Source organism: Martes martes (assembly GCF_963455335.1).
Source record: "Martes martes genome assembly, chromosome: 3".
NCBI classification, from domain to species: Eukaryota; Metazoa; Chordata; class Mammalia; order Carnivora; family Mustelidae; genus Martes; species Martes martes.
Genome location: NC_137890.1, coordinates 102,916,929 through 102,930,438, shown reverse-complemented (window position 1 = coordinate 102,930,438; position 13,510 = coordinate 102,916,929). Strand labels below are relative to the sequence as shown.

Genomic DNA, 13,510 nt, shown 5'->3' with positions numbered 1-13,510 from the left:
ATTGTATTCCAGCAAACTGCCATTTCCTTACCTGGAGGAAGGCTCTGAATTCAGAAAGCCTGAAGCTGGATGAAGGGGCGAGCCTGTGGTAAGAGAAGGCTCCTACTAGAGTCACCATTTATCCAACACTGCTACGTGACAAGTTCCAATCAAAGGCTCCATCCGCTAGTTGACCTTTTTAGTAACCCTTCAGGGTTGGTGTCTCAATCCCCATTTCCCAAAGACCTCCTCCTTGACCCTTTTTCACCAAGACTGTGTGGTCACCTCCCTCCCATGCCCCACTTAGACGGATGGGTTGGGTCAGAGGAACCAAAATACTGTCTCGGTTCCATCCTTCTGAACTTGCAACATTACTTTAGGCAAGTGGTACCTCCTTCAGCATCATTCTCGCTCTCGCCATCTCTGTCCTAGACTTTTCCACCTCCTTCCACCTTCTTCCTAGGATAGTGTGCTCTCTACTGACTAACCTAACACGGGTTGCACACACTGTATATGTGCTACATAATTTAATCTTATAAATTCAATACTATTTTTTATTAAGTAGGCTCCCATGGAGCCCAATGTGGAGGCTTGAACTCACAAACCTGAGATCAAGAACTGAATTGAGACCAAAAATTGGACGCTTAACCGACTGAGCCACCCAGGTGCCCCTTATGTGTTTTACAGAGGCAGGGAAGGTTCACAAACTTGACTCACCCACTGACTCAGAATCCTGTGTTCTTAACAAAAACCTAAGCCAGACAACGGCTAAAAAGAACAGAGAAGCAGCCTTGACTTCTTTAAGCCAGTCTGCATCCATGAAACTTCAGGCTAACATTTTCCCAAAGGGCCTGCCTCTGCAGGTGCTGATCAGGCTTTGCTCCAGACTGACGGAAGCACTTAAGCTGTTCAAAAAAAAAAAAAAAAGGCCATCGATCTCAGAGAGTCACTGAAAATTCCAGAAGTTTCCTTAGCATGCAAAAAGTCTTCTAATTGATTTGCTTCAGGATAATATGAAGGTGCTTCACTGAAATGCCTTGGTGTTTGTAAGCCCTCGAATGGAGCCTAGTCCTGAAGGGCCCACTGGGATGAGTTTTCTCTCTGAAATGTGAACTAGAGGACAGCCTAAGGATGTTGCCTTTGGTGGTCGCAGATTAGTTTTTCTGTCTAGAGGGTTGGGGCGGCAGGTTTTGTTTGTTCTGGTTTTTAAGTTTCTCCTGAAGCTTGTGTTTCTAGATGGCTATCTCCCGAGCAGTCAAGCAAATGGACAAACACATTAGAGCAAAAACAAACATTTACATAGGCAGGGAAGTTCTTTCTCCCCAGTCCTAATTCACAGGACTGTATCCATTTAGGGATTAAAACAAGTTGGCCTTTTTTTTTTTTTTTTTTTCCTTAGGAGAGTGGATTCTTTCCAGAATTCCCATACTTTAGAGAGCAGGAGCAAACTTTGATGACAGGATTCTTTCTTCTCTTTCCACAAATGAAAACCTAATTCACATGAGCAATGCACATTGTAACTGTTCACAGCCCCATCATGCTCCAGCAAATGAATCCCAACAATTAGCCTCTTCTTTTCCGTGAGACTATGTCCTTGAATTCCAGAAAGCTGGTATGGGAGCCAACCATATACACAAATATATTTTTTTAATTAATCCAGCTAGGGTCTAGCCAGTCACTACCCTGGAAGATTAATTATTCCTTCTCTTCTTAAATCCAAACAGCCCACGTAGATCTAAAATTATAGAAAGTTTAGGCTAAAATGCCCCTTAGGGATCATCCAGTCCAGCGTTTTCAAACTGAAACATTAAAGGGTCAGGAAGTCAATATAAAGGGTTATGATAGGCATTTTTTAAAAATAGAAAACACAGAGAATTTCACATAGTAAGGATAATTCTTATTTCATAAACTGTGGTTTCCATAATGTATGTAGTTCTAAGAGTCATGATGTAAAACTGTGGACACTTCTTACTGTGGTTCCTGGCCTAAAAAATTTAAAAACTGTTGACCAATCTTCTGGTTTTACAGATGGGGGAAGTGAGGCCCCAGGAGGGACAGTGACTTATCCAGGACTCTGTTGTAGACCCAAGTGGAATCCAGTCCTCTCCACTCCCTAACATGCTGACTCCCCCTGGCTCTCTCCCACTGGTTAGCACACAGATCAGCATACAGTAAGTCCTGCCTGGCATTGTGTGTGTCAACATATGGTTCCATTCAGGCAGTAATCCCCTTGAAGACCCAATGACACCAGTCTTTTTGTCACCCCACAACACTGAACACAGTGCAGAGCTCCTAGCAGGTATTGAATATTCACTTGATAAATCACTAAGGTGAGCAGAGGATGGCTCAGGAAAGAAAAAAGGGTGAGAAAATGCACAGGAAAGGAGAAGAGCTCCATGGGAAGGACCGCCATGTTTGTGAGTTCCTGGCCACTACTGACCATGATTCTAACAGTAAGCATTTACCAGCTCGTGTCCTCCCAGGTGCTGGGCTGAGATTTAAGGATAACATAACTTCATTCACTCCTCACAGGAAGCTGGCGGGATACTCTTATCAAAGACTTACAGAGGTTTAGGAACTTGTCCAAGGTCATTCAGTTAGCCAAGATTCAACTTCTAGCAACTGGATTTCAGACTCCATGCTCTTAACCACTCCCCTCCACTCCTCCAAGAAACAGCAAAGTCACCACAGAATGTCAGCTATTGCAGCAATGAATAGGTGTTTAATCAATTTGCTGCAAGACTGAATGCATGGATAAAGGAAGAAGGATCCACTCTAGTTTGCTGAGAAGCTAAAGGCTAGAGCTGAGAACCTAGAGCAGAACAGAGCAGGTCTAGCCTGGACAAACCACCTAGCACAGGATGAACCTTCCTCAAAAGGGGGCGTAGATGCCCCTGGAACTCAGATTGTAGGAGACTTTTCCATCTCTCCTTTCACCCTCCAGCTGTTGCCTCTTGGTGCCTAGAACCAAAAGGAGCAACTACATTCTCAGTCTGGGGCCCTGGAATATGGTTTGTAACCCAGTGAAGAAGTGAGATAGGCCTATTCCCTAAACCAACGCTTCTCCAAAATTCTTGTTTAAAAAAAAAATTAATGTGAGTTTGAGCTGTGGATGAAAAAATTGACTCAGCTTTTCATCAGCTCAGACTCCAGGGGCTGTCAAAGGCAGAGTGTCAAGTTCAAACATACAGCTAAAATAAAGGAGAAAAGGCAAAGAAACCCCGTCTCTGGAGAGAGACTTCTCTTTCTATTCTTACCGTCGAGGAGGCAAATTGGGTTTGGTTATCCTTTTTTTTTGACTCCCCTTAAGAAATTCTCAATATGATTGGCAAGGAGTCAGGAATAACAAGATAGAGTGGTGATGTAAATGCCTGTGGAAACAGTGGGTTCTTTGTGCTGACCTTGTCTAAGAAGTCACAAAGTGAGAAGAGAAGCTGGGATTTGGGCTTTGATGCAGAGCCCTTGCATGTAAAATTTACAGTATCCTTCCTATCGGAAATGCTTAAATACTTTCCCTACAGGTATTTACAATCTGTGTCAACATTTGGCTGACTCCTGGCTCTTTTCTCCTCTCATTCATATTAACTACTTAAAGGAAAACTCCAGGGCAACATTAGAGTAACATGTTACATTAAAACAAAGGATAAATTACTAAAGAAACATTGGAGGGTCTGGAATGCAATGATCTTCTAAGAAAAAAAAATTATTCTTCACAAATACGAAACAATGGCAAGACATTGACAAGGATCTAGAAAGCGGAGACAACTAGTCCAAGCAAAACTCCATTTGAAACCACAATACCCCTCTCTTTAAAACTTCCAAAGCTCTGACATTCCATTGATCTGTCCCATTTCCAATTCAAAGTCCCTTTAATAATCATAATAGACACAAACCTATCCTGTGTCCAACTTAATCTTTCCAACTGTAGTTGAATTTGAATTGTTTTACGCCCTGTGCTCAACAGAAAGAGAAACACTATGCACATACATCTTATGAAATCCTAAGTTTCTGGGATCCTTGTCAGACAGTAGCCTTAAGACTCCTATTTTATCTTATGAATCTTATACCCTATACCAATATTATCCATTTGTTTTCATATGAGGTACTATTGAACTGTCATCAAGTTAAATGGATCCAGTAGGAAAATAATACTGTGTTTATCCAATTGCTGGGAGGATCCCCAGCTCCCTGGCCTCTTTCCCATTACTAAGTTCAATTCTGCATAAAGTCTCTATCCTTTACAATGTTTTTAGCTGCAAGTAACAGCACATCCAACTTTAAGTTGCCTAAACAGTGATGAAAATGTATCACTGCCCACAAAATACTCCAGAAATGGATGGTACGAGGTTGTTTCAGTGCCCCAAAAATGTCATCAAGGGCCCAGGTTCTTGGCAGCTTTCCATACTGCCAGTCATAGTGTGCTGGCCCCGGCATTTGGTTTGTCCTCCCATGTGCACAAAATGGATGTAATGGTTGAGGCGTTCTAAATGAACACAACATCTGGCTGATGAAAATGAATGCTTCCTCTCATGAGCCATGCTTAATTAGGGAAGAAAAAGCATCCCTCAAATTCCCCAAGAGACTTTCTCAAGTCCCATTGGCCATAATTGAGCCACACCCCTGTGCGGCCCCAAAACTTGTTTGTGTTTTAAATGTTTGTGTCCCCCAAAGCTCCAATGTTGAAATTCTAACCAACAAGGTGATGGTGCTGGGAGGTAGGCTGTTGGGAGGTGAAAGCACAGGCCTCATGAATGGGATTATTGGTCTAAAAGGGGCCCGAGAAAGCTGCCTCCCCACCACCACCCTCATCCAGCACGGGAGAACACAGTGAGAAGGCACTGTCTATGAGGAAGCGGGCTCTCACCAGATGTCAAATCTGCCACTGCTGTGATCTTAGACTTTCCAGCCTCCAGAACTGTGAGAAGTTTATGTCTATTGTTTATAAGCCCTCTGCTCTGTGGTAATTCTGCTATAGCAACCGGAACAGACTAAGTGCCTAAGCCGTAGTTGTAGGGAAGACTGGAAAATGGAAAATCTGACATTTTCAAACACTTCTATAGCAGAAGTTAAGTTCTGCCAGCAAGGAAGCAGATGGAATAGGGACTCATAGTTCCCCCTCTGGACAGGCAACCAGAAGGATCTGCCACAAAGCCCTCATTCCCAATGGCCCAGTCCCCATGACAGCGAGCTACATGTAACCACTTTGAATGAGTAAGTTTCTCAAGGAACCCAAGCAAGTAGCTCTAGGAACTATGGTTTTCTTATTTTTATAATATTTCTTCACCTTCTTTCAGTCCTTTCTGACCCACTACTTCTGTCTCCCTGTGCCCCTTCCCTACCTGGCAGTATGGTCACAGGGTGCCACTAAAACAACCAAGGGTCCCCTCTTTTGTCACTGGATCAAGGCCTAACTTCATTGCTATAGCTTTTGTTCCAAATCAAGGTCACAAACTCAAATGCCTCCACATGCATATTTCTATACACATCTATTTTCCTACCTTAGAGAAACCAAAGGAAAGTTCAAGAATGAATAACAAATGACATTTAGCCTCAGTGTTGGGGATCAATAGGGAATGGTGGGGTGTGTGGCAAACTGACAAATCCCATCCCCTTCTAATGGGGATAGTAAAAGTATTGACATAAAAGGAATACAGACATAGGATTTCCAGATAATCCTACTTTTCTACAGAAGTCAGAAATCAAGATTCTTTCTTCATGAAAATATATAAGTGTTGCCTCAGTTGTTTTGTTTTGTTTTGTTTTTTTAAATAACATGCAAGCTAAATACAATATGGGCATGTCCATACAAAAGCTTGCCCTCCATTCTTCCATCAGAACTTATCCTTCTCCCTAGTAGATTTGCTAGATCTAACAAGGCCTCTTCACATTATGGCTTTTCTTGATTACTGACCCTCTCCATGACCCATTTCTTTATTCTTGGATAACTGCAGTTCACATTATTTCTAGTCATGTAGGAATTCTCAGGACTTCAACATACCTATTGACAACACATCAGAACTCTTGACCCCACAGTCCCTGAATTGCAGCCTCATTTTACATTGGTATTTCTGGGCTGTTTCCCTGATGAGTGCCCAGCTGAGGCCTCTCCCTCAGTGACAGCATCCTTCCACTCCACCACAGCATCAGTTCTCCACCATCACCAAGACGCCTCTGGACTCGACCCTTCTGCCTTCCCCTTGTGCAGCTGTTAGCACCACAGACCACAGGAGCAATCTATCCCTACCCTTCTGTAACCATATGCTGGGTCTGAACACCAGGTTCCAGCCCTGAATCCATCCCCTCACCCAGTTCTCTGTTCTGTAGTTCTGTTCTGTTGCTGGACATCACCAGGCACCATGAACTTGGTCCACTATTAATCCGTTCTGTCTTATTTCCACTGAGCCCTTTCTTCCTTTTACTTCTGCTATCCCACAGTGACTCCTCCTAACATTGGCCCCTCTCATCGAGTCCCCAGGCTACACAGCATACCATGAAAATGAAAATGATATGCAGTGGGCTGTCTGTGGAGAGCCTGCATGTTCTGGGTACTTTGCAGTATCTGTTTGAGTCAGCTCTTCAAATTAGATACCATCCCCATTTATAGATGTAGTAACTGATATATCACTGGAAGTACATAGATTGCCCAAGATCAGATGGTGCATGTCCCAGAAAAGAACACATCTATGCTACTTGTCTCCAAAGCCTCACCCTTTACTCCTTAACCCACTGAACCACTTCTGCCAGTCTCCCTCTCTCTTCCCTGGATTCTCTCTCTCAGCCTCCATGATTGTTCCCTTCTCTTGTATCTTAGAGGAAGAGTGATCCCTCCTACCCGGGGCTAACAGCCACTCTATGCTCATCATTGCCTCCTCTGTACTCCATTCCCATCTTCTAATCATTCTTGGATTTTTCATTATCTTCCTCGCTCCTCAACACTGGCATGAGTCCCACCCCACTATATACTTGCCCTCTGTCACAGCCAGGAATGGAGCTAGCTCCCTGTCCCAGAAAAGCCTTCATTCATTTCCATACCTCTCTCTGCTATGTTTTTCTTTCTTTGTCTTCATCAATCTAGCTAGTTCCTAAACTAATTCAAGCTTAAGTACTAATGGATGCTCCCCCTTCTAAAGACTTTAATAGGAGCCTTTGAAAATTTACCCACAGAAAGAAGAATTTGAGGAGAAGGAAAGTTTAAGGACATAGTTTTTGAGGCAAGAGGTAACAGACTAAAGGAGTGGGGCCATGGCACCTCTTGTATTATGGAGAGAGAGAGGGAGCCCCTGTTGGACCATGCACAAAGGACCCATCCCAGTTTCTTTCCAACATTCCCCAGATTTTGATTTTCACAACAACCTATTTAAATAAGTATGATGAACCCTACTTTATAGCTTAGGAGACTAAAGGCCTGGAGAGGTTAAGAAACCAGCCCAGAGTCACACAGCAGGGTAGCCATATAGCAGGGATTTAAACCTGGGTCACCTGATTCCACAGTCTCTGATCTTTTCAGAAAACAAAACAATTTCATTGGGAAGGTCAAGGTTGTAGGACTGCAATGCTAAAGCAGACACACAGGACACACAGCACTACACCCCTCTCTTCTGAGTTCTCCATGTAACTCCTAGCATATCCTCCTTCCCAGACCGGCCTTGGAGGACAAATGGCTGTCACTTAAGGGTATGACTGGAGCTTGTATTCTCCAGATTTCTACGTCTTCCTTCCCTGATACAAACCCTTCTAGGTGGCACCAAATTCTTTGGTTACTGGAAGGTGGAAAGACCCATGGGCAGGGATCCAAAAGAACATGCCTAGCATGGTTCAGTCCGAGAGACGATAGAGGCCTTATGGGTTGTGCGGGCTACATAGGCCCATATGAAATGTTTGTTCTGGGGTACTACTTGAGCACATTTTCATGTGGACCTAACTTCTTAAAATCCTACCTGCCCAAGGGCTAACAATTAACCCAGGGTTCATTTAGCCCCAGGGGATAGTTAAAGTTACCAGAGCTAAGTCTGGAATCCTCTAAGAAAGCTTTTTTTTTTTTTTTTTAACGACCAGGTAGCAATTCAGAATCTGTTTGCACGCAGCTTGAAAAACAGAAAGTCAGAAATGTTCTTAGCGTCAGTACATGTGTTTTTACACTAGAAGCAGAAGCAGATCAGACAGGTGTTGGAACTGCGCTCCTATTTCAAGTTCACACAGATAACATCTCCCGATAAGACCGAGGTAAGAAACCCAAGATACCTGCTCTGAAATGATGCCGCTGCGAAGCCTGCGGCTATTGACAAGAGAAGAAGCAGAAGAAAGAAAAGGCTCTCAATTGTACCTGCAGACTTTCACGGCTCCAGCCGCGGGATCTTGCAGCTCAGCTCCCGAGCCTTTGTGGGAGGCTCATTGTTAAACAGGGCAGCTCGCCTCACAAAGGAATCTGTTTCCCTGAGAGTTTATCACCAGCTATTGTTTTGATGTTTCTTTATTTGCAGTGCTTAGGGGAGGAAACAGCCCTCTCCTTTATGGCCCCTATTCATTAGACATATTGGCCTCTTTTCCCTGGGCTCCGGAACGATTTGCCATTTATGAAATGTCCTCTCTTCAAACTTTGCAAATCCCAAGTTATTCATTTGAAGTTCATGACCCCCTTTCCCTCTTTATGTTCCCGGCTCTCTCCCTTTCCCACAGGTTACTCAGAGGCTGGGCAGGAAAAACCCCAATGAAGGCAGCAGCAGGCCTAGCAGCACAAGCGTCAGACCTCCCTGTCTTCCTCCTCCCCAGCAGAGGAGGTCCAACTGCCCCCGCAAATAACCCAAAGCCGTATGCTTCCCCCCAACCCCCACGCCACTCACTGCCCCACTGCTCTCCCATTCCCATATTAAGGAAACAATGAAGCGAACGCACCAGGATATTCTGGGGCAGACAGTGATCTCCAGCAATAAATTACTTCCTCACTTAGTGACTTTTATGGGTCAGGGAAACCATATGGCCCATGCAGCCAGCTCCAGGTCAACTCCAGCAAATTCGATGCTCGTTTGTCTCACCCTGATCATATTAAAAGACGGTGGGGTGCCCAATCCTAAGGTTTTCATCACCCCTACTCCCCAAATGCAAGCAATTCACTCTCCATGACCAAGCTGCCTTCCTTCCTTGTTCTGTTGACCCCCTTCTCAGCCTACTGACTCTCATGCTTGGTTGGTGGTATCTGGTTCTCCCTCTGCCGGCACCTTTCCAGGACAGCCTGGTGGGGGGAATAGTCCTTACGATTTACGGCCCTGACTGATGTACGTATCCACATCTTTATCCTGCTTTTCATCATCTTGGTGACAGAATTACATAATATTTGTTGCCTCTAGTAAAAATTTACCAAATTAGGCAGGGAGAGGCTGACTTGGGTCCGCTCACCCCTGTCCTCACCCCGGGGTTGTTGGTGTCTTGAGAGCCCACCCCTTTGTGACACAGCATCGAGTAGGACATCCCTTCTAAGACCGTAGCCACTGAGAATGCTGTGCTTCTCAAAACTGGGGGCACAGACCTCGCTGGGCAGCAGTGAGGGGTGAGTAAGATGGGTGGGCCCCCACAAAGGCCCAAGTTAAACCAGATATTTCCGACTGGCATGTCAGGTAGAGAGAAGAGGGCTGAAGCAATTTAACTGGTAGGTTATTCAAAACATCCTCACATTAAAAGAGGCCTGAATTTACCATAGACTGGAAAGCAAAAACTAGATAAGTTTAGACAAATTGATTTCTTGTTTGCAGGAGTCCACTGTGGGTCATTACCGTCCCCTAGATGCCCGCCCTCAGGATAATTTTTCCCCTTCTGTTCCCAGAAGTATTTTGGTGAAAAGTATGAGAACTGGACTAGGTGGAGACTCTGAATGCTATTTACCAAAATAATAATAGTTATTACTGCTTTCTCTGAGATGATTTTTCTCAAGCAATGTTATCATTATATTTCTGTGGATGGATTAATAATAATAATTAAGTTCCCACTCTGTGCCTTCTCAAAGAGGGTATTATCATTCCATTTTACATTTTACAGATGAGCAAACTGAAATTCAGAGAAATTAAATGATTTGCCCAAAGTCTTTTAATTAGTAATGGAAGAAGCAGGATACGAACTAGTATTATCTGACTGAGAAATCAACTTCTTATTATAGTGCAAAAGAAAATGGTCAAACTTTAAAAACAAACAAACAAAAACCTTGAATATCTGAAAGGTTCAGTATTAAAAACTACAATCTACCATTTACTGGGCACTGACCATGTGCTAGACATTATTCTAAGCATCATATATATCTCATATAGTCACAACAACCTTGGGAATTAGGGACTATTATACTCATTTTATAGACAAGGGAACTGGGACAGGGAGTTACGTTTCATGAGGAAAGGAACCACATCTGTCTTGTTCACTCTTTTATCATGGCATTGTCCTGGCATATAGGAGGCAATAGCTGAGTGAATTATTTGAATGCTGTAGTCACAAAATACCTAATCTAATATTAATTGGGTCAATAGAGGTTAGGTCAACCATACAGTATATCTTGTTCATAATGGATTGCTAGTATCTAGGATAGTTTTGGCACATGAGTTGAATGAATAAACTAAATTTTATATTCACATAATATTAAACTTATTATTAACATACATAATATGTGATATCAGCCTGTTTGGCATTATGTACATATATAGGGTGAAATATTAATCAGGACTTTTTAGTTGCAGATGACAGAAATCATAGCAAACCAAGGTAAAAGAAAAAGAAAGGTGAAGGAAGGAAAGAAGGAAGAAATTGGCACCTGTAACAATAAAGTTCAGAGTTGGACTTCAGGTAGGATGGTATCCAGGAGCTCAATCAATAGGACTTACCAGTTCAGTTTTCCTTTCACAGACTCTTCCACATGGTGGCAAGATGCTCTAGGTTATATCATCCTCAAAGCTAATACTGACAGAGAAAAGTGTGTCTTTCTGTTTAAATCCAGCACAAGTACCAGGAAGAACTCAGATTACATGAGCCAGTGTCACAAGTCCATCCCTGAACTCATCACTGAAGCTAGGGGAATGGTGAGTGCTCTGCTTAGAGAGGCCTCTTTCCTCTGGAAGGGAGAGAGAGGTCACTTTTATTGCCAAGCTATGTGGAATAGTTTCCCTCTAAAGAACAAGTTTTGGGTATTAGAGGAAATGGGAAAGGGAAACCATTTTGAGCTAAGGCTCTCACTGCCACATTGGCAAGAAAAGGTCCCACTTCCCCTCAAGGGTCCTGAGGCCCCAGGAGTGAGACTCCTGAATCTATAGGTTTCTTCCTATTACTGTCTTTCAGCCTGGATCTGGGCTTTCTGGGGATGCAGCCCTGACGACTAAAGTACCTTCAGGCAAGCCCCTTTCTAGTCCCCTCTCAGTCCCAGTCCCACCCCCACAGACTCCTAAACAGGGTTCTTCCCTTGGTAGGTAATGTTGGTGTGTAATATAATTATACCGGACAGGGGAGAGGAGCCATCCCTCCAGCCAGACACCAGGGCCTCCAACTCATAGCTCATCTGTCCTACTCACATTTATGCTCAATTCCCCGACTTTCAGCTCCAGATGCATGTTGCTTCCTTCTCTGATGCCATTTTTCGGCCCTTTATAATGGGCCTTCTCCTGTTACACGCCAAGTGCAAATCTAAGTGTGCAAGAGCATCAATCATGGTCTGGCAATGGAGATGAAAGATGGCCTCAATTCTCACTCCTCATCACAAAATCAGTAATGTGTGCAGAGAAGTCAGGCCCATTTATGAGAGGCTGTGATCTGTAACAGACCAAATGATGCATTTCCAAGTGTTCCTGCAGAGTAGACAAGAAGAGGAGTAGAGCCTTGGAGCCCACTTCAGTCCTCGGTCCTCTTCCCCATTAACAGACTCTGACAACCACAACATTTAGTACTTCAAACGCACAACTTCTAAATTGTGGCATAAAGCAGGGCTTAATTTTACTTTCAGTGTTGCAATTACCTTCAGAGTTACTTCCAAATCTCTGATGCCCTCCCTGATGAAGAAACTGCTTATCAGGGCTTACAATCCTGGCCCAAAGAGTTTTAAAAGATGGTATGGAGCATCCTGTCCAGCAGCTGCAAACTGGCAGCCCCCAGTCTGATGATGATTTATATACATGTTTCATTGGGTTCTGATAGTACTTACAAATTAGCAAATTTCACCTTGAAGACATTCAGAGTCCTGGGGCACCTGGGTGACTCAATGGGTTGAGTGTTTGATTCTTGATCTCAGCTCAGGTCTTGATCTCAAGGTCATGAATTCAAGCCCTGCATTGGGCTCCACACTGGGCATGGAGCCTACCTAAAAAAAAAAAAAAAAATCTAGAGTCCTCATTTATCCTCCAACTCATAAGATGAGAAAAACCAGGCCCACAACCCAGTATGGTAGCCATCAGAGGCAGACGCTATAGGTGCTGCATGTAGGCAGGTAGAAACTTAGGAGTTCTTGGAAGTCCTCACCACTCCGTATTGCATTGAATCTGCATTACCTACTGTGACCCTCACAGGCATTTAATTCTGCAGCTCCTGACTAGCTACACCTCTCTTTTCATGGCAGATTCCAAGAAGGCCCCAAATGGTGGAATGCCTTGGCCAATTCAGACTAAAATTCTGTTTGTTGTTATTTTTAACAATATGATGAGTTTTCCTTCTATTTTAAAAATTACTATACAGTAAAATTGTTTTTGTCTACAGTTGGATGAATTTGAACACATGTATAAGTTCATGTAATCCTCACCATAATCAGGACATAAAATAGTTCATTACCCCAAAAACCTGTTTTGTGCTGCCTCTCTCTTGTTACTCCCTCTTGCTATCCCTAACCCCCAACAACCACCGATCTTTCTCCAATACCATAGGTTTGTCTTTCAAGCCTATTGGGAAAGTGAAGTCATACATTATGTTACCTCTTAATACAGGCTCCTTTGATGTGGCACAATGGCTGTGTCATTTGAGGTTTTGGTGTATTGGTAGTTCATTCCTGTTTATTACTGTGTGGTGTTCCTCTGTACAGAGGTTCCACAGTTTATCTGCAGACTGAAACTCTTGATTCAAAGTTCAGAGGGATTGTCTGAGGGGTGGGGCAGTGGGGTGCTGCTTCCAATTGGCTGGTGAGAGCCAACCGTTAACTTTTCAGAAAATGTGCCAGCCGGTTGCTAAACACAGCCATGAGAACTTAAATTAAATTAAAAGTAAAGGAATGAAATACTCAAATTTCATCACTTTTTTTTTAAGAGTTCAGCTTTTTATTGAGCAGTTCATCACTTTTTAATTATGTTACTAGATTTTACTATTATCTAAGATCATGATATTATTTCATCTATTGTATCCGTATGGTGGGAATACTATATAATGATGGGCAACTTCCCAAACTCCCGTTCAGCGTCTTCATGTTGTTGCCATTAAATCTGTCAGATGAAACTATTTACACGATGGAAATCTTCAAGTACAGGTACCTGACTCCTTCCTCCCTTCCTTCCCCCCTTCCCTCCCCTCTTCTTTTCCCCCCTTC

General features: G+C 43.3%; 1 long non-coding RNA gene across 2 annotated transcripts in view; it reads right to left on the bottom strand.

Annotated features, from left to right (window-relative positions):
* The window catches only part of LOC308339763, a 101,061-nt gene extending 88,027 nt beyond the window's left edge, over nt 1-13,034 (bottom strand). The window contains exons 1-3 of one of the 2 annotated variants that reach the window (XR_013966559.1): nt 12,906-13,034; nt 12,146-12,301; nt 11,520-11,792 (exon numbers count right to left, since the gene is read on the bottom strand). This is a non-coding gene — a long non-coding RNA (uncharacterized lncRNA). The remainder of the gene's footprint in view (nt 1-11,519; nt 11,793-12,145; nt 12,302-12,905) is intronic. The other variant, XR_013966560.1, reaches the window with a different exon arrangement.
* Nucleotides 13,035-13,510: the final 476 nt, after the last annotated feature.